Genomic DNA, 22,740 nt, shown 5'->3' with positions numbered 1-22,740 from the left:
GCCGTTCCACCGTCCAGAAAAGAGAGCTCACGACCACCCCCAGAATGAAGAAGGGAGAAGTACGACGAATGCAAAGAAATAACGGCAACTATAACCCGGCTCCCAAACGGAAGATCTACTCATTGGACAGGACTCTCCGCAGCAAATGTCGCCGAACTGCGGAAGGGCCACCAGCGGCGGAGGAAAAGTTACAAGGAAAATTTGAACGGCCAGCAACGAGGTCCAAGCAGGAAGGAGAGAGAAGTGTCCCGGTTCCGCCAAGACCAGCTGCCATCAAACGGCCAAGACCACAGGCAGAGGCGAAAAAGAAGGTATTCAAGGCTGACCGAACTGGAGGAAAAAGAAAGCTTCTAGAGGAAGGTACTGAAGGGCGAGCCCGCACAAGAAGGAGGATAAATCCAACTAGAATCTTCGCTACCTTCCAGGACTGGGCTGAGAAAAGAATGTCCGAATATCACAAAGATAAGTAAAATTTTATGTTACTTTGCAAACTTAAGTTAATCTTTCATTCTTACTGCAAGTGGCAGATTTCAAGAAATTTTACCTCATGTGAGGTCTACCTTTATCGCCAAAAAGGCGAGAAATGAGTTGTTACCTATTTTGGTATTATGTTTTTCAATTACTCGCGAGTAAAACTAAAGTTGATGTATAATAGGAATGTGTAAATACTTGAATATTGTAAAAGTTATTGTATAAATTTTATTTAAAACATTCTGGCAAGAAAGAAGTTTTAGTCTGAAAGACTTTTGAAATGTAATATTTCAATGTAGAAGAATTGGCACTTGCTTGGAAAAGAATAGAAGTTAACAACGTACTACTAATGTATGTTTCAAAATGCGTAAAATTAACGGCATGTTAATATGTTCTTATATACAATGTGAACTGTTATTTTAAATGTTAAGAAATACTGTGATATGGTAAAAGTGAAAGTAATGTAAAAAAAAATTTTAAACTTATTCGTGTGACTGTAAAAAGACCAAATTATGGTGAATATGTGTTAAAGGTTGAATGAATGTAGTTAGGGTCTCTGACGCTACACTTCAGAGTTAGCCACTTTCAGAATAGTACCTCAGGGTTTAGAGTTGAAGATAGGGTGTGTTACGAGGTCTTGTTATGTTGAATTTTAACACGTTAGTGTTTTGATTGTAGGCGGCAATGTTGAACACGTATACATAAACACATTCGTGTTTGGTGTTTTCTTTTACAACACATGTCAGAGAGCAAGGGGAGAGATAATTAAAATAAAGTCATGAATGAAATAAGAATGTTAAGAGAAATATAAATATTCATGTTACTTGCCATTTCAATGTGTAACATTTCATTAAACTAGTTTTCCTTCCAGATCTCTGGAAGGAACCAGATTTGAATAAAAGCTCCTGTTTAGATGCAATACAGATGAAAAATTGGTTGTCCATGGAGCTGATATTGTAAAAACAATTTTTTTAAAAAAAATTTCTAGTTTCTAGTGAGAAATGTTTGTAAAAGATTGGCCTCGCGTTAGATTCTAGAGGTAAAAGTTTTCAACAAGGTCGTTTTAGACCTCAGTTTCAAACTAATTAACTCTGGCGGGAAGTATGTAAGGATCTTAAGTTTTACTAACGTTTATTTTATTTTAAATCTTTACTATCACTTCTTATTTTCTACTTCCGGCCAGAATTAAAAGCTTTAACTTATTTATGCAAATTTGTCTGGTGAAAGCCAAGTACTTAAGTGGTGGCTTTTTGCCAAGCAAGAGAGAGGAAAGAGTTATTCGAAGCAGGCCGCTTACCTTAGCAGTTTTACTCGGTTGCTGGTTGCCTTCCAGGCCAGAGGTTTAATCCTCGTGATAATTTTAAACGTATTGTAGTGTTAACAGTTCTCTGTACTACATACGGCTTCCTGTTAATATACGGCCTATCTTCCACGTAGGCCCTTGTTTAGTATTCCAAAGTTAAGTTAGAGTTTAGTTAAATATTTTTATATTCTTACGTTCAGACCACAAGTAGTTGGTCTCTATATTCCGAAGTACGGAAATTATTGTAAAGAGTGAAAAATAAAGGGTTTCGTATACCCTTCCTGTGTATCTTGTCTACTTCCCACATTTATTGAACATAGTTTTAGTAAGCTCCCTGTTCCGAGTCAGGTTCTTCAATGTTCCCCAAGCAAGTAAGGAGAAATACTGAACCTGATAACTTGAATAATTCAAATTCCATTTCTTCTCTTCTAATTCTATCCTGCCTTTCTTCTTCTTCTCTCCTAATTCTTTCTTGCCTTTCTTCTTCTTCTCTCGTAATTCTTTCGTGCCTTTCTTCTTCTTCTCTCCTAATTCTTTCTTTCCTCTCTTCTTCTTCCTTCCTAATTCTCTCCTGCTCCTTTTTTTCTCTCTCAAGCCTCGTTGAAGTGATATTTTCTAACAGGCCTTTCACTAGTTCCTCCTCATAGGATTCATTTCCCATAATCAGCTGTCTTAAATCCAATATCCTAAGTTCAGGGCTAACTTTCCCCCTAACTCTTCAACCAAGGATTTAAGATCCTCTTTCCTAACTTTTGCTAAGAATGCCATGATATAACCAAAATTATGATCCTAACAATTTTAGCTCCCTCACACTACAGATACATACAATTCATTTAAACAGATATCATTTATACAAGAGAGAGTAAAAATTAAACTTTTATAATTTTTTTCACAACCTATTTTACAGATGTTAGACAAAACAAGACAGTTTACACTATAATATGCACATTATGCATTCAAAAATAAAAACAAAAATTGTCTACTTGAGGACGTATGAAACTACAAATAATATTATCCTCTGAAAAGCTTTAAATTCAGTTGCGTAAAACACACTTGCTTATGATAATACAATATACTTTCCTCAAAATTTGGGATATGTTAAAATATGCATTCAGAAATACAATAAATTACACAATACCTATCCATATGCTAGTAATTAACATTAATATGACAACAGTTAAAAGGAAAGATACTGGGGGTTTTATCATTCCCCTTTTACTCCTTCAATAGAAAAAAAAAATTCTCAGTTCTTACACAAATAAAAGTTTGACACACCTTAACTGAAATTCTAATATTTATAACATTCAAAACGTCTTAGAAATGATATGTCAGAATGCCACCTAACATTAAAACCTTCAAGTTACAGTAATTCTACTCCTTTACACAATCCAATATATAAGTTTAATTTAAGCACAACACATTAACATTTCAGATATTAAAAAAAATCTATTAACACAGGTTTAAATTCTAAATTTTATACTTTCTTATTGTAACATAAAACCCAAAAAGCACATTTCTTTAAGCTTTACAGGAACAAGTTGACTTAAAACAGTTATGTGAACTTACATACTAATTTACAGAAATAAATTAAATTACTTTACTGCCTCAATATAAAAATCCAAGGTACTTAACCGTCTGGATTGGAGAGTTGAAATGGTTGCGATGCAAAACCGGATGCCGTCACAACTTCGCTTCTCACAATTTAAGATTTTATGGACACTGATGATCCAGGCACCTATAAAGCACACACACAAGATCTGATGATCTAAATTTTCTCGATCACAAGGGTGATCACCCACATATCACTTTTTCAATACTCTACACATCACAATGATCTGATGATCTTCGGACAATGATTGTCCCACACGCTCACTGCGGTAAATTTTCTTGAACACAAAGATGATCGCACAAGTAACACCTTTATCACCGCACTTAAAGATGAGCTTATTTCAGGAGACTGTCGTTCCTCTTTTTCTGGACTGATGTCCGTAACTTCTTCGTGGATTCTATTCCCCACTTCGAAGAGCTGTAAATCACTTTTCGAACGGATGTTCGTAAATTCGTGCTGCACTTCAGAGCCTGGCGGTCTGTACTATCTGCAAACACTTGATGATGTTCGGACAATGGCTGTCCTACAAACTCGAGATGAATTTCAGACTCGGACGGTCTGCAATCTCTGCATGGATTTTCTTATCTCTCCGCTTCGGAGAGCTGCAATCACTTTTTCGAACTGATGTTCGTAACTTTTCGTGTTGCACTTCAGAACCTGACTGTCTGTAATATCTGCAAAACACTGTTGATATCCGGACAATGACTGTTCCACAATCTTGAGATGAATTTTTAGAGCCTGACGGTCTGTAATTTCTGCATGGATTTTCTGATCTCGTCGCTTCGTAGAGCTGTAATCACTTTTTCGAACTGATGTTCGTAACTTTTCGTGCTGCACTTCAGAACCTGACGGTCTGTAATATCTGCAAAACATTATTGATATCCGGACAATGACTGTCCCACAATCTTGAGATGAAATTTTAGAGCCTGACGGTCTGTAATTTCTGCATGGATTTTCTCATCTGAACCGCTGCCACCATTTATTATAGCTGTAACGTCAGGACACCCGTGTCGGGTGAAAGAAAGACAGGTTGTCTTTTAAATTATTTATTTGATAAACTAAAATAGATCTCTTGATTAAAACATAAAAATAAACTGATCATTACAGCCTAAATCATACAATATCCGCTAACGCAGATTGGACGCAAAAAGCGTCCTTTTTACTGTAGTTACAGCATAAAAAAAACTATTGTTCTACAGAAACCACTGGCGTGGTTTAGAACGTAAAAGATGCGTCCTGTCACCTCAAAATCACATGAAGAACGAGTGAAATCTTTGTGTAAAAGATTTCACTCGTTTTGTTATCTTCGAAGAGAAACATAATTAGTTCCTTGTGTCCGGAAACTCCCAGGGGGTTTTATCTGCAGTCCTGCTTTTCGCAGGTATGGTCCATTTCGTCCGCGAACAAACAGGAAGTTATAATTCAGCATCTGTGCCCGCGGGAGCTAGTAGCTGTATCGTCACAACCCCTTCTCTCCCCGGGGGGCGGGGGTTTTCAGAACTCCAATTCCCGGTAGCTACCACAGCAAGTTTTCAAAGTAAACTAATTAGCAGTTATTAGCATTAATACATTTTACAACAACAGTGGGCTAAGTACCAAGGATAATATAACAAGAACTATATTGAGGCCAGTAAAAAAACAAACATATAATCAACATAATACTGAGAAAAACTTAATTATACACATACAAATAAAGAACGTATAATTTTCTGAAAAATGGAACATACATTCCTAAGTTTAATATTAATTATATATCTAGCCAGGCTGAAAAGAGAAACCTTGCAGATTTTTAATTTTCCGTTTGTGATAAACTCTCAATGGTAACCCAACACCTGGATGAGAACTACTACATTTGACCTCAAAATAAGCATGTACATTTAATTTGGTTTTAACATCAGGAAAAACCACTTCATTACAAGTTGGATTTACATCATTCATGAAGTAGCTATATTTAATCCCCTTTGACCGTTCAGTATCAGGCACTAGTATGGATAAATGATAAACTGGGGATTCTTCTACTTCCCTTGGTAAATTTACACTACTAGGTGTCTTGGGTAATTCTCCTACGGAATTTCTAGGCATTCGCAAACCTCCCGAGTCTGGTTGGTACGAAACGTCATTTAGCTTATCTACAGTTTCTTGTTCGTGCCGAACCGAAAAGGTAATTCTTAACTTGTACACTTTTTCCAAAGAATTACTGTGATCGTTTAACGCGACTAAGGCTTTACAACGTCACTTTTCTTTTGTAGGTCCGCTATAAAAGAATATTTTATTGTAGGCAGTGATAGTTCATTCACTTTCGTTTCAGGCAGAAAGAAATTTGTTTTCTCTAGCCTTTGTGTTTGAGACAAGACTTTACCGCTTTCTATAATGAGGGGAGAAACTTCGCTTGAGGGTTGGAGTTCGCCTCGTTCAGACTCCAGTGGACAACTTTTCCCCATTTCATTCTTTGATTGACTCGGAGCTCAAATACCTATTTTCACCTGAAAGAAAAGTTTATCGTGTTGATCTACGGCTAATTTTTCGGCGGTTCTGTTTCCTAACAGATAATGTTCCCATTCATTTCGAGTGACCGCTGCTTTTGTTGTTACTTTGTAAGGATCTTAAGTTAACGTTTATTTTATTTTAAATCTTTACTATCACTTCTTATTTTCTACTTCCGGCCAGAATTATAAGCGTTAAGGATTTTATGCAAAGTTTGTCTGGCGAACGCCAAGTATTTAAGTGTGGCCTTTTTGCCAAGCGGAAGGGAGGAAGCAGTAAGCCAACGCAGGCCGCTTACCTTAGAAGTTACGCAGTTGCTGTTTGCCTTCCAGGCCAGAGGTTTTAATCCTCTTGATAAATTAAACGTATTGTAGTGTTCACAGTCTCTGTGCTACATACGCTTCCTGTTATTATAAGGCCAATCTTCCACGTGTATTATTCTAAAGTTAAATTAGAGTTAAGTTTTATTTTTATACTTTTACCTTAGACCCCGAGTGGCGGATCATTGTATTCCGAAGTACGGAAGTTATTGTATATAGAGAAAAATAAAGGGTTTTGTATACCCTTCGTCTGTATCCTGTCTACTTACTACAATTAGTGAACATAGCTTTAGTAAGCTCCCTGTTCCGAGTCAGGTCCTTGTATGTTCACGAAGAAGACAAGAAGGAACATAGAACCTGATAGTGGCGCCCAACGAACAAGAATAACCATGGCCGAGTTTCAAGAAGAACCTGTGCTGCCTGCAGAAACGGCTCAGAATCCAGAAATGCCAGCTGTCGCCCTGGAAGGATTCGGTTACATCGTCCAGACCATGCGCGCTTCGATGAAACCAGAAGCAACGTTTAACGGAAACTCACCGGTAACCAGTTTTTTGGGAAAATTGGATGACCACTTCATGCTCTACCCCGTGCACGAGTTTCAAAAAGTTACCTTAGCTACCAGCGCTTTGAGGGGCCAAGCGCTTAACTGGTTCAAATGTATAGGCAGAAGTCTCTTGGGTCAAGCAGGAAGTCCCACCTATACTTACGAAAATTTCAAGACTGCCCTACTAAAAGCCTTCCCTGTTGTAAGGGATCGTGCGAAATTAGAAACGGAACTTTTTAGTATATATCAACAAAGAATCGAAAATCTCTCGAGCTTTATTTTAAGAAAAATTCACGTTTTCAAGCTCTTGTATGGAAACCGTCCGGATCCTGAAATAATTCAAGTGATTTTGCCGAGGTTACTACCCCAAGTGCAAGACTTTATTGAATTGAGAAATCCGACTACACTGGAAAAGTTATTTGAGCTAGCAATCCAGTTTGAAAGTAGAAGAACGGCGGACGTTGAAAGAAGACGCCAATATCAACAGCGAAACCAATTTGGTACGCCAAGACTACAGCAAACTCAAGCATACGGCTACGGAGAAAAAGCGAATCAGTGGGCAAGGAAACCCGAGCATTCAAAAAGAGCCGGCGAACGTCGACAGTTCAATAGCAACCCAGGAAAAAAGTCTCAAGGCCAGTGGAAAAAGAAGTAAAGCACGGAAAGGAAAAATAATTTAAACTACAACGGATTTCTGCGGACGAGAGGGTGCGGAAATCCGAAGGCCACGAAAACCCCTCTTCCTACAAGTTAAATACAGTAATGGTGAAAAATTTGACGCTTCCGAAGATTGAAGTCTTGGTGAATAATATTCCGGCCACCGCACTCCTGGATACCGGCGCGCAGTGTTCCTGTGTGGCAGAAGAGTTTTTTAGAAAGTATTTTCGCAAATACCGCATATATAATTCGGATAATACGACAGTATTAGCGGCGCAAGGAGAAAAATGTAAGTGCGTAGGTAAAGTACCTTTGTATATCCGTATCAAGGACGAACAAGTAAAGGTGATGTTTTTTATAGTAAAGAATCTGCAAGCACATTTGATCTTAGGAATAGATTTTCTTTCAGACGCACAAGCTACACTGGATTTTAATGAAGCGTCCCTTAAGCTGACAATGAAACCAGTGCGTGTAGAAAAGGCTGAACCGCCAAGGTTAAATCTTGACCACCTGCCTAATGACGAGCAAGATAGAATCCGACAAGTGGTAAGTGAATTTGCTTCGTTATTTAGTGATATTCCAGGATTTACTCAGGTTACTAACCATAGTATTGACACCGGAGATGCATTGCCAGTTCGTCAAAAACCATACCGGTATGATAAGAATAAGGAAAAATTATAGAATGGCATATTACCGATATGCTACGTAAAAAGATCATAAAGCCCATCTCAAGTAGTTATGCTAGCCCGGTGGTTTTATGTAAGAAAAATAATGACTATCCTTTGGAGCATCCAAAAAGGTGGAGATTCGCTATTGATTACCGTAAATTAAATTCCATAACGAAATATACGGTATATCCGTTACCGATCATAGAAGAAATTTTAAGGAACATAAAATCAACCAAATTTATGACGACTTTAGACTTAACGACTGGTTATTTTCAAATAGGGCTGAGGCCTGAGGACGTGCCTAAGACTGCTTTTATAACCAAATCTGGCACTTATGCATTTTTGCGTATGCCGTTTGGCCTTTCAGGGGCCCCAGCAACATTTCAGCGATGCATGGACATTGTGTTAAGACCTGTTCTTGGAAAGTCCACATTTATCTATTTAGACGATATCATTATTACTAGTGATAATATCGACCAACATGTACAGGATTTAAGACAGGTGTTTTCTTTATTAAATGAGGCCGGTCTAAAAGTTAATGCCGAAAAGTGAAAATTTGCAGACCCTGAATTAAAATATTTAGGTTACAAAATATCTCAAAAAGGGATCGAGACAGATGAATCAAAAATAATCGCTGTACAAAAGTATCCGACTCCTAACACGGCAAAGAAGCTCTCTTCTTTTCTAGGACTTTGTTCATATTATAGGTCCTTTATAAAAGATTTTGCGGCTATCGCTGAGCCATTGTTAAAATTAAAAAGGAAAAAGGCAAGATTCTCGTGGACGGCCGAAGCCAATAGTGCTTTCGAAAAATTAAAACAAGCATTAACGCAAGCCCCTGTGTTGAAATTTCCTGAAAAGGATGAAAATTTAGAAATTTCAGCGGGTGCTTCAGATTATGCGGTAGGAGCGGTACTTTCGCAAAATCAGCAGCCCGTGGCATTTTTTAGCCGAACTTTAAATCAAACACAAAGAAACTATTCCGCGACCGAGAGAGAGGCACTTGCAGTTCTGTTAGCAGTGCAAAAGTTCCGAGTCTATTTTGGATAGGCGCCGATAACAGTATACTCTTTTCATGCGGCGGTAACTAGATTGTACTCAGGAAAAAATTTATCACCAAGGTTAATAAGATGGGCACTCAAGCTGCAAGAATATAATCTGGTAATCAAGCATACCCCTGAAAAGGAAAATATCGTAGCAGATGCCCTATCAAGGATTAAAATTGACGAACAAGGTAATGCCGTAAAGGTGGCAATGCTCACAGCATGTACAATAAATTCCCGAGAAACTGTAATAACCGAACTGGGTAAGGATCCTGGGTTTGAAAGTATTTATGAGTATTTAAAGGATCCTGAAAATTTTAGCCACCAAGATATTGTGGCGATAAGAAATAGGGCGGCCCATTACGAACTAATAGATGGTCTATTATTCTACACAAAAACTACGAATTCCAACAACGAATTTCGACCTGTTATCCCAGCTAGTCTTAGATTAAATATCCTGCAGGAGCTCCATGACAGCCCTTTAGCTTCTCATGCTGGTATTCGAAAAACTATCCAACGCGTACGCGAGGCAGTCTACTTTCCTGAACTGCAAAAGTTAACAAGGGCGTATGTCCAGTCCTGCCCAACATGTCAAGCCGTTAATTATATTAATTTCCGCCCGGCCGGGTTTCTAAATAGTATTAAATCTGAATTTCCAAACGAAATAATTGGCATCGATTTATTGGGCCCCTTCCCAAAAAGTCAGTTAAATAAAAGTCGCTATCTCCTTGTTATGGTTGATCATTTTAGTAAATGGACCGAAATTGTTCCCTTAAAACGAGCCTCCGCGAAATTAGTTACCGATTCTATTTTAAATAAATATATTTTAAAATACGGGGCGCCCCTAAAAGTTATATTGGATAATGGTCCTCAATTTGTAAGTAATATATTTGAAGACATGTGCCAAAAACTGGGCATACGTCATTTAAAAATGGTCCCGTATCGGCCGCAATCAAATATAGCGGAACGGGTCAACAGGAATATAGTGAAAATTATCCGTAGTTATGTTAAAAATTTTCATAAAAGCTGGGATAACTATGTCAATGAATTTGCTTTCGCCCTTAGGACCGCAAAACATGATACAACGGGCAAAACTCCTGCTGAGTTATTTCTAGGCAGAAAGATTATAACACCGTTAGATAAATTATTTTATGTGCAACAAAGAGCCCCAGAATTTAAAATGGGTGATATAGAAAAACTAATAAAAGAAGCAAAAAAGAATACGGAAGTAGCACAAAGAAAACAGAAGCTATATTATGATTTGAAACGACGGGGAGTAACTTATAAAGTAGGGGATGAAGTTTTAAAAATTAAGCATTCACTTTCTTCAGCACCAGAAGGTAAAACTGCCAAATTTTTTCCACGATTTGAAGGACCATATGTTATAGAAAAAATAACTCACGCTGTTGTAGTGTTAAAAGCCAGAAATGGTGAAACCTGTTCCGCAAACATTGATCAAATCAAGCCCTACTTCGATCGTAATAAAATGCAAATCTTTTCAGATCTTTTGCAGGATCCGGCACGGCAGACACCGCAGGTAGAAGTTCCAGAGGTGGAAAAACGACAAGTACAAGGGCAAGCCAATGAGAGACAGAAGCAAGTGAAAAGAAAATTGCCCCGCGGAAAAATTGAAGGTAACAAGAAAAAGAAGCCGTTCCACCGTCCAGAAAACAGAGTTCACGAACACCCCCAGAATGAAGAAGGGAGAAGGACGACGTATGTGAAGAGGACCAGGAGAAATGACGGCAACTATAACCCGGCTTTCAAACGGAAGATCTACTCATCCGACAGAACTCTCCGCAGCAAAAGTCGCCGAACTGCGGAAGGGCCATCAGCGGCGGAGGAAAAAGTACAAGGAAAGTTTGAACGGCCAGCAACGAGGTCCAAGCAAGAACACGGAAGAAATTTCCCGGTTCCGCCAAGACCAGACGCCATCAAACGGCAAAGACCACAAGCAGAGGAGAAAAGGAAAGTATTCAAGGGTGGCCGTACTGGTGAAAAAAGGAAGCTTCCAGAGGAAAGCACTGAAGGGCGAGCCCGTACAAGAAGGAGGATAAACCAAACTACTATCTGCAGTTCCTTTAAAGACTGGGCCCAGAAAAGGATGTCCGAATATTACAAAGATAAGTAAAATTTTATGTTACTTTGCAAACTTAAGTTAATCTTTCATTCTTACTGCAAGTGGCAGATTTCAAGAAGTTTTACCACATGCGAGGTCTACCTTTATCGCCAAAAGGGCGAGAAATGAGTTGTGACCGATTTTCGTATTATGTTTTTCAATTACTCGTGCGTAAAACTAAAGTTGATGTATAATAGCGTTGTGTAAAAACTTAAATATTGTAAAAAGTTATTGTATAAATTTTATTTAAAACATTCTAGCAAGAGAGAAGTTTTAGTCTGAAAGACTTTTTGAAACGTATTATTTCAATGTAGAAAGAATTGGCACTTGCTTTGAAAAGAATAGAAGTTAACAATGTACTACTAATGTATGTTTTCAAATCTGTAAAATTAACGGCATGTTGATATGTTCTGTTATTTTAAATGTTAAGAAATACCGTGATATGGTAAAAGTGAAAGTAATGTTAAAAATTTGTTATTCGTGTGACTGTAAAGACTAAATCATGGCGAATATGTGTTAAAGGTTGAATGATGTAGTTAGGCTCTCTGACGCTACACTTTAGAGTTAGCCACTTTTAGAATAGTACCTCAGGGTTTAGAGTTGAAATTAGGGTGTGTTAAGAGGTCTCGTTATGTTGAATTTTAACACGTTAGTGTTTTGATTGTAGGAGGAAGTGTGGCACACGTAGACAGAAACACATTCGTGTTTGGTGTTCTTTTACAACACATGTCAGAGAGCAAGGGAAGAGATAATTAAAATAAAGTCATGAATGAAATAAGAATGTTAAGAGAAATATAAATATTCATGTTACTTGCCATTTCATTGTGTAACATTTCATTAAACTAGTTTTCCTTCCAGATCTCTGGAAGGAACCAGATTTGAATAAAAGCTCCTGTTTAGATGCAATACAGATGAAAAATTGGTTGTCCATGGAGCTGATATTGTAAAAACAATTTTTTTTAAAAAAAATTTCTAGTTTCTAGTGAGAAATGTTTGTAAAAGATTGGCCTCGCGTTAGATTCTAGAGGTAAAAGTTTTCAACAAGGTCGTTTTAGACCTCAGTTTCAAACTAATTAACTCTGGCGGGAAGTATGTAAGGATCTTATGTTTTACTAACGTTTATTTTTATTTTAAATCTTTACTATCACTTCTTATTTTCTACTTCCGGCCAGAATTAAAAGCTTTAACTTATTTATGCAAATTTGTCTGGTGAAAGCCAAGTACTTAAGTGGTGGCTTTTTGCCAAGCAAGAGAGAGGAAAGAGTTATTCGAAGCAGGCCGCTTACCTTAGCAGTTTTACTCGGTTGCTGGTTGCCTTCCAGGCCAGAGGTTTAATCCTCGTGATAATTTTAAACGTATTGTAGTGTTAACAGTTCTCTGTACTACATACGGCTTCCTGTTAATATACGGCCTATCTTCCACGTAGGCCCTTGTTTAGTATTCCAAAGTTAAGTTAGAGTTTAGTTAAATATTTTTATATTCTTACGTTCAGACCACAAGTAGTTGGTCTCTATATTCCGAAGTACGGAAATTATTGTAAAGAGTGAAAAATAAAGGGTTTCGTATACCCTTCCTGTGTATCTTGTCTACTTCCCACATTTATTGAACATAGTTTTAGTAAGCTCCCTGTTCCGAGTCAGGTTCTTCAATGTTCCCCAAGCAAGTAAGGAGAAATACTGAACCTGATAACTTGGATAATTCAAATTCCATTTCTTCTCTTCTAATTCTATCCTGCCTTTCTTCTTCTTCTCTCCTAATTCTTTCTTGCCTTTCTTCTTCTTCTCTCGTAATTCTTTCGTGCCTTTCTTCTTCTTCTCTCCTAATTCTTTCTTTCCTCTCTTCTTCTTCCTTCCTAATTCTCTCCTGCTCCTTTTTTTCTCTCTCAAGCCTCGTTGAAGTGATATTTTCTAACAGGCCTTTCACTAGTTCCTCCTCATAGGATTCATTTCCCATAATCAGCTGTCTTAAATCCAATATCCTAAGTTCAGGGCTAACTTTCCCCCTAACTCTTCAACCAAGGATTTAAGATCCTCTTTCCTAACTTTTGCTAAGAATGCCATGATATAACCAAAATTATGATCCTAACAATTTTAGCTCCCTCACACTACAGATACATACAATTCATTTAAACAGATATCATTTATACAAGAGAGAGTAAAAATTAAACTTTTATAATTTTTTTCACAACCTATTTTACAGATGTTAGACAAAACAAGACAGTTTACACTATAATATGCACATTATGCATTCAAAAATAAAAACAAAAATTGTCTACTTGAGGACGTATGAAACTACAAATAATATTATCCTCTGAAAAGCTTTAAATTCAGTTGCGTAAAACACACTTGCTTATGATAATACAATATACTTTCCTCAAAATTTGGGATATGTTAAAATATGCATTCAGAAATACAATAAATTACACAATACCTATCCATATGCTAGTAATTAACATTAATATGACAACAGTTAAAAGGAAAGATACTGGGGGTTTTATCATTCCCCTTTTACTCCTTCAATAGAAAAAAAAATTCTCAGTTCTTACACAAATAAAAGTTTGACACACCTTAACTGAAATTCTAATATTTATAACATTCAAAACGTCTTAGAAATGATATGTCAGAATGCCACCTAACATTAAAACCTTCAAGTTACAGTAATTCTACTCCTTTACACAATCCAATATATAAGTTTAATTTAAGCACAACACATTAACATTTCAGATATTAAAAAAAATCTATTAACACAGGTTTAAATTCTAAATTTTATACTTTCTTATTGTAACATAAAACCCAAAAAGCACATTTCTTTAAGCTTTACAGGAACAAGTTGACTTAAAACAGTTATGTGAACTTACATACTAATTTACAGAAATAAATTAAATTACTTTACTGCCTCAATATAAAAATCCAAGGTACTTAACCGTCTGGATTGGAGAGTTGAAATGGTTGCGATGCAAAACCGGATGCCGTCACAACTTCGCTTCTCACAATTTAAGATTTTATGGACACTGATGATCCAGGCACCTATAAAGCACACACACAAGATCTGATGATCTAAATTTTCTCGATCACAAGGGTGATCACCCACATATCACTTTTTCAATACTCTACACATCACAATGATCTGATGATCTTCGGACAATGATTGTCCCACACGCTCACTGCGGTAAATTTTCTTGAACACAAAGATGATCGCACAAGTAACACCTTTATCACCGCACTTAAAGATGAGCTTATTTCAGGAGACTGTCGTTCCTCTTTTTCTGGACTGATGTCCGTAACTTCTTCGTGGATTCTATTCCCCACTTCGAAGAGCTGTAAATCACTTTTCGAACGGATGTTCGTAAATTCGTGCTGCACTTCAGAGCCTGGCGGTCTGTACTATCTGCAAACACTTGATGATGTTCGGACAATGGCTGTCCTACAAACTCGAGATGAATTTCAGACTCGGACGGTCTGCAATCTCTGCATGGATTTTCTTATCTCTCCGCTTCGGAGAGCTGCAATCACTTTTTCGAACTGATGTTCGTAACTTTTCGTGTTGCACTTCAGAACCTGACTGTCTGTAATATCTGCAAAACACTGTTGATATCCGGACAATGACTGTTCCACAATCTTGAGATGAATTTTTAGAGCCTGACGGTCTGTAATTTCTGCATGGATTTTCTGATCTCGTCGCTTCGTAGAGCTGTAATCACTTTTTCGAACTGATGTTCGTAACTTTTCGTGCTGCACTTCAGAACCTGACGGTCTGTAATATCTGCAAAACATTATTGATATCCGGACAATGACTGTCCCACAATCTTGAGATGAAATTTTAGAGCCTGACGGTCTGTAATTTCTGCATGGATTTTCTCATCTGAACCGCTGCCACCATTTATTATAGCTGTAACGTCAGGACACCCGTGTCGGGTGAAAGAAAGACAGGTTGTCTTTTAAATTATTTATTTGATAAACTAAAATAGATCTCTTGATTAAAACATAAAAATAAACTGATCATTACAGCCTAAATCATACAATATCCGCTAACGCAGATTGGACGCAAAAAGCGTCCTTTTTACTGTAGTTACAGCATAAAAAAAACTATTGTTCTACAGAAACCACTGGCGTGGTTTAGAACGTAAAAGATACGTCCTGTCACCTCAAAATCACATGAAGAACTCTTACACAAAGATTTCACTCGTTTTGTTATCTTCGAAGAGAAACATAATTAGTTCCTTGTGTCCGGAAACTCCCAGGGGGTTTTATCTGCAGTCCTGCTTTTTGCAGGTATGGTCCATTTCGTCCGCGAACAAACAGGAAGTTATAATTCAGCACCTGTGCCCGCGGGGGTGCTAGTAGCTGTATCGTCACAACGCCTTGAAATTCGAGGCAGCTCAGCAAGCAACTCGTAGAGATCGCTACCCAGTCAGAGCTGTGCGGGTCCATGAGCCAGTGGATCAATTGATGGCTCGTTTAGATGATTTATCCAGACAAGTCAATGCTTTGATACGCTGTAGGTGTGAGAACAAAGTGGCTCTAAGATGTTGGAAATGTGGTGCTGAAGGCCACATACGAAGGAACTGCAGAACACCCCATAGCACGGAAAATAAGACAGGCGAATTGAACAGACATTTAAATGCCATCGGAAGAAAAAAGAGTGACAAGAAACCAAAGTGCTGGAACTGTGGAACTGGAGGCCACGTACGAAGGAATTGCAGAACGCCCCGGAGCACGGAAATTGAGACCATTTCCCAGCAACGACGGAGGAAACAAATGAATGACCATATCGAGGAACGGAGATTGCCTGAGAATGAAAAACTTTGTTTTAAAGCGCTCAAGATTTCTACAGTGAGTGGAAACAGCAACGGACTGTCCATCAAGGGGCATATCGGTGGAGTTTCTTGCAATATGATCATTGACACAGAAGCTAATGTTACCATCATTCGGAGAGATTTAGTTCAACAGTTTAAAGATAAACTTATTTGGACGCCATCCTCTGCTACCCTTCAGACTGCATCTGGTGAAAAGATCGGCATAGCTGGGAAGTTTAACATGAACATCATGTTTGGAAGTGCCGCCTACTATCACACTGCTTATGTGGCGGATATTACAGATCCATGCATTCTCGGATTGGACTTTTTAAGGAAATACAATTTTTCCTTAGACTTCAAAAACAACAAACTGCTTTCAGCATCTGATTACATGACTATCTATCCTCAAAAGAGATCCTCACCTGGAAATGTCGACGCCTTGTCCGAAAGACCCAGCTCGGGAAGCTGCCGAAATCACACTAGGGTCGAAAGGAAACGCAAGACTACCAGCTATTCTCCATCTCAGATGCTCTTCGGTCGAGACCTTCGTCTGCCTTGTGACCACCTGTTTGGTCGCCCTACGGATGCACCTTCATCGCCTGAGGAACACATCCAAGATGTCCAGCTACGGTTTGAAGTGATGCATCATTCTGCACGAAAGTGGGTCAACTTGGCGACGGAGAAAGTGAAGACCAGATACAACACGAGAGCTACTGGACATAGATTCAACAAAGGGGACAAGGTGTGATTGTGGAACCCAATTCGACAAAAAGGAGTCAGGCCTAAATTACAGTCACCTTGGGATGGTCCCCACATAGTACTAAACAGGATGATTGACGTCGTGGCTCGGATCCGTCGGAACTCTAAACCTAAAATCGTTCATTACGACAGGTTAGCTAATTACTATGGCCATAGTAGGTAGCGTAAATATTTGTAAATAGTTTAAGACCATGGTGCTTTTTGTTTCTAAATGTGTATTTAGTATTTCATTTGTATGTTGTATTTGATTTGTATTTAGTATTTGATAGCATTTGATTTGTATTTAGTATTTGATAGCATTTGATTTGTATTTAGTATTTGATAGCATTTGATTTGTATTAATATTTGATAGCATTTGATTTGTTTAAAGTTAGTTATTGCATTTATTGTTCATGTTGTTTGTTATTGTAATGTAATGCTTAATATTGCATTTATGCCTTAGTTGTAAGTTTGGCTTCCTGTCCAGGGATTGTACTGCCCGGGTCGTGCAGTCCTTGGGAAGGGGGCAGTGTTACGGATTTGGTATTTAAATAGCTAATGTTAGTTAATTATAAATTAAATTGTTTTATTCCCCGTGCAGTGTAGCGCGTGATGAATATCAAAGGGAAGCTAAAGCACGTGCATTTAACATTTAATAAATAAATATCTCTTTTTGATTTCGAGAAAGTACTAGCAAATTCTCGCGCGCGATTTAAAATCATATAAAAAGGAGGAAAACCTCTCAATTAATTGTTAGTTACTTTGTTGTTTTAAGAGTTTGTTTAGAAAACGGTTCTTGTTGATTGTAGCGAATTCGCAGATTAGCCTTTTTTAGCTGTTTTGAATTTTAAGTTCTCTTGAACGTTTGAGTAGTTAAAAGATAACTACTGTGAGATTTTGTAATACCGCGCAAATATCTGAGGAAATTTAAGCATTCTTGTTGTGATAATAATAAATTTTGTTCATTTTCATCGGACTTGTGCATTCATTTCGTAAAGAACTCGTACGCAAGCAACAATATCTTCATCAGTCTCAATAACAGAGAGTGCTTCTGGTTTCCCCATTTTGGTGTCTCTACGTCGATCTTCTTCACGAGATCATGTCAAAACCGCATTTATCTTTTCTAAATTTAAGAATTGTTTATCTCTAAACAACTAGGCAGTTTTGTTACCCAATACGTATCTGCCAGGATCATTTGTAACAAGAGCTGCCTTTGTATTTATATGACCAAGTTCACAATTAATTTCAACTTCAGCGAACGGTAGAGAAAATAAATGGTCATTTAATAGATATTGTACCCAGATATGTTCTCCAGTCATTTTCCCGTTATCTATGTATTTTCGAGAAATAACATTTACTGTGGCTCCCGTGTCTCGAAGAATAGGCATTTCATACCCATTAACTAAACCGTTAATTGTATATGTCTCTAACAAATCATTCGAAAATACGCAATTTACCTTTTCATTTGGTTTTAAGCGAGGGCATTGAGGCTTAAAATGTTTGTATGACCTACACTCGAAACAACGTGGTTATTTAGTATTTTTTGTTACCAAACGAATTACTAGTGTGTCTTTGCAACAATAGATGGCGCTGCTGCCTGATGATTCAATTCTGGTTGCTATGGTAACGAACTTTCAACTCATAACTTATGTGATTTGTATTCTTTTCCTTTTTGCTTTTTTTTTTAAATTGCTACAGTGCTAAGAGTGAAGTGTGCTGTGTCGTCACGTAGACGGCATTCCTTCTATTTGAAAGTGTTATGTAAAATAAACAAGTGATATTACAGTCCGCTTACCTTTTTTTTTGTGAACTTATTCTTAACATTCCTGGCCCGTAGCGACCGGAGAGAAGAGTTAGAGAGCTTTGGATATGATGTAATTTATTCAAATATTAGCAAGTTAAATCACTTTCGATTTGTGGATTAATAATCAGCTTAGTGTACTTTCGATTCGATTTGTGGATTATGCGTGTGGCATCTGTGGTGAAATCAGTTTCGATTTGTGGAATATTCCCGTGGCATGGTGTAGCGTAGAAACCTCAACATCGGGGTGAGTACGTTCCAATATTTCATTTTCTTTTGCTAGAGTTGTTAGTATAATATTTATTGTTATTCATAATGGCTGATTTGAAACCAGTTTTAACTAAACAGAAGGTTCTAAAAAGCAATATAACAACGTTTAAAGGCAAGGTAAATTCGAATTTAGAACAAGCAGAAATTTTAGAGGTAAAGTTGTTCGAAACGAAACTAAATGCTTTTAACAGTGAGCTTCGTTCTATTTATGAGGAAATATTTTTGTTGTGTCCTGAAAAAGATTGTGATACATTCATTACGGAACAACAAACAATACAATAAACTTTAGATGAATTATGGATAACTATAAATAAAAAGTTACAGAAACTTTCCAGTGATTCTGTTATCGAAACAAGTAGTGTAGCAAAAGTAAATTCGTCTGACGTTCGATTACCAAAATTAGAACTTTCTACCTTTACAAGAGAAAATATAGATGAGTAGATTAGTTTCTATGATCTTTTTAAGGCTTGATACTTTCTGATCATCTGCCCCTCACAGCTTCAACTTATCCTAAAACTGCAAGAGTATGTATGTACAAGATAATAGCAAACTATGAATATGCATACCACACACATGTATTTACATGCTTTATATTTAATCTTTATTTCTGAATAGTATTCCATTGGATGAAAAATATGTGAATATTGACCCAATATATATATTTTTGTGTGTTTGCATCCTAAAATTTCTTGTTTCTTATAAAGTGCTTATTTGAATTACTACTTGTGAACAGAGCAGTAGATATGAACCATAAACTAACCATTTTGCCAATTTTCACAGCTTTGCAGGTAGTCAGAAAGCACCAAAATTTGTAATAATGTTAAGTTTAAACGATGTTTATACTTTTGTGTTAATTTTTCTATTCTATTAATTCTATTATTGTGTTATCAAACTTTCTGTAGGAATTTCAACTGGTTAAGATATTATTACCATGTGGAGAAGAATTTGGTTTTCAAGCTTGAAAAAATTGCAGCTGAAGGATTTTATAGAAGGTCAGTCAAACTGGTTTTAGTTAATTATATTTTAATTTTGGGTGAAGAATTCTCAAATTTATTTATCATAAGTGTCTAAAGGTCTAAATTAAATTCTGCTGGTTTTTGAAATTTTTCATGACATTCATTCGGTGTCCGCCGATAACATCGCGGCAAAAACATCGCGGACGAAAACGTCGCGGAGAAAACAACGCAAGGCGAAAACATCGTGCTACAAAACATCGTGGGAGAAAACATCGCAGTTCTAAAACATCGTCGTACAAAATATCGTCGTCGAAAATAAAACGGTTCAAAAACTTCGCAGTTTAAAAACATCGCCGTCGAAAATATCGTGGTAAAAAATAAAGTATCTACAAATCATCGCATGACGATAACATCGCAGACATGCTTTTTTCAGGCTTTAATAACTGTAAATGGATATTCCCATAATGATTTATGAGCGCAAGATGGAAAGAAGGATAATTTTTACTTTCATATTTTTTATTAACTAATAAATTTTTGCTGAAAAAGTAAGAAGGAGACTTAAGCATAGAAAATTGATGCAACTTATAGCACTTAATAGAATTTTAACTAACAAACTAACAAAGTAATATATATAGTAGTAACAAAGTAATATATATAGTAACAAAGTAATATATATAGTAACAAAGTAATATTAATAGTTAACTAACAAAGGTCATTAATAAGTCATTTTTATAAAGTTTTTACTGGTAATTTTTCATGAAAAGTATTATCTAAAAAAGATTAGAAAAAGGATGGTAAGTAACTGCATAACCTTATTTTTAAAAAAATTGCTAAGTTAATTTTGAGATTATTTTCTTCATTTTTGATAATCTAATACACTTATAGAGAAAATTATTTCTTGTTTTGTTTCAGTTTATTCTTAAAATGACATTAAAATTTTCATGCACAGCATGCAAATTATTTCTTGTTTTGTTTCAGTTTATTCTTAAAATGACATTAAAATTTTCTTGCACAGCGTGCAGTCAGTTACTTGAATGCTGATTTTTTAGTTATGAAGAAAGTCAGCTATAAAATATTTCAGTAGGTTTTATATTTATTAGATTATGCCAAAGCACACTACGGCTATCTGCTTAAGGGGTGGGATTCCTTTGTGGAGTACATTCTCAGGAACTCGTTCACATGCACATTATACTTTAGGAAAATCACGAAAATCTTCGTGCAGCTTTTTTTTTTTTTTTTTTTTAGAATTATGTATACTTGCAGTGAACCTTCTTGGTGACTATCTCCCTCTAAGACGAACAGTGTTTTTGAGAACAATAAACATTGGTTTTAATCATTACGCAAGTTCACCACATACACTCAAGATTAAAAAGAATAGAATTTTGAGTAGTCGCTTTAAATAGGATTGCTTACATGTACATTTATATTTAGACCGCCTAGACGGTATAGTGGTTTGAGTCGCCGAGCTGCGATACCAAAGTTCCCGGGTTCGAACCTTGGAGAAGGCAGGATTGTAACTGTCCTTCATAGGAGGCAAATGTGGCCTACTTATAATTAAGTGCCTCCGTAATAAAGTGACTATCACTTAGTAGTGGCCAAACTGAGGGCCGCCATTGGTAGAAGAAAACTTTTATATTAAGACATTTCTTATAAGCACTTAAAGTATTTTATTTAAATTTTCATATACATTTTACTCGAAAATTTTGTAATTACTTATTGAACTTACAGTGACAAACTTCCTAAGACAATTTTAATGTTTTTCTTTTGTGTTTCTTAATTTTCAGAATATCTAAATTTATGCACTCCAGAAATCTGTAGCGAAATTAAAATTAATATTTCTGAGAGAGAGTCTACTTTGTCCTAAGAATTCTTTACCTTTGAAGTATAGTATTTTTTAGTGTGCTGTAGTTTAGTACAACTTTTAGTGTGTTGGTTGTGATTCATACTATGTATTAATACTTGTATATACTCTAAACATATGCTTTTTTTGGAGTAATGGATTGCACAGACTCTCTCTTTTTTGTTCATTTTATTGTTGCAACATGTTTAATTCTTATGTAGTGGTGATGATGTGGGAGTGTGAGGAGCTGTATATAGTCCTTATTTATTTTAAATATTGTCCTCATTCGTTTCTGTAGTCTTTATTATGTTGCACATTGTCCTTATTTATTTTGGTAATAACCATGGTTTCTTACTGATCCTGTGACTCAATTATTTTAATGCATGTTATATATTAGTGCATATTTCCCGCTAAACATATATTATAAAACTCTATTAATATACGTCTTCAACATATTAAACATGTTTTGGATATAAGAAACACAATTAATTCAAATAGACTCATGAATCTGTGAGTTTTTATGAGCAAAAATTTATAATTTTACGTGTGATATAGTGCAGAATATCAAAAACAAGGATGTGCAATTTGTCAAAATATAAAATCTTTAAATGAAAGGAAAAATACTTTTTTTGAGGCTTTAAATACATTTACAAATAGCATTTGGAGAAGATGATTTTACTGGTTGAAATCTGAATAACTAAATACTGAAAATTTATAAAACATCTTAAATTGTTTAACCCTTTCAATCCCAATTTATTTGTTTCAACTGACTTGATTTTTTTAATGCCTTCTTGGTAATTATCACAAATGACACAAATCACACTAACAGAAATTGACAATCTGTCACTAGGCCTCTATAAGAAGATGCGTGCAACAATTTTGTAATGGGGATGTTAAAAATGATGCCTGCTACCAGTGGGACATCAACTATGTAGTGAATTAATGCGTTTAATTCTCTCTAGGTTTCTTTAAACATCTACTGGGACTTAACCCATTGGGACTGAAAGGGTTAAGGGAGAGACTTAAATGCTGTATTTCACCGCACTTAAAATTTTCAGAATATTGATTTATGAGTTAAGTTCATTTTTAATAAATGATTACATTTCATATTCAGTTATTCAT

General features: G+C 36.3%; 1 protein-coding gene across 1 annotated transcript in view; it reads right to left on the bottom strand.

Annotated features, from left to right (window-relative positions):
* The window catches only part of LOC118190065 (ribosomal protein S6 kinase alpha-5-like), a 480,169-nt gene that overhangs the window by 405,679 nt on the left and 51,750 nt on the right, over positions 1–22,740 (bottom strand). The gene's annotated exons all lie outside the window — the stretch shown is intronic.

This window comes from Stegodyphus dumicola, chromosome 4 (assembly GCF_044657685.1).
Source record: "Stegodyphus dumicola isolate Sdum_Otavi_A_Nest chromosome 4, ASM4465768v1".
In the NCBI taxonomy this organism is placed as follows: Eukaryota; Metazoa; Arthropoda; class Arachnida; order Araneae; family Eresidae; genus Stegodyphus; species Stegodyphus dumicola.
The sequence above is the reverse complement of the archived record's forward strand: the minus strand, read 5'-3'. Positions and strand labels throughout refer to the sequence as shown.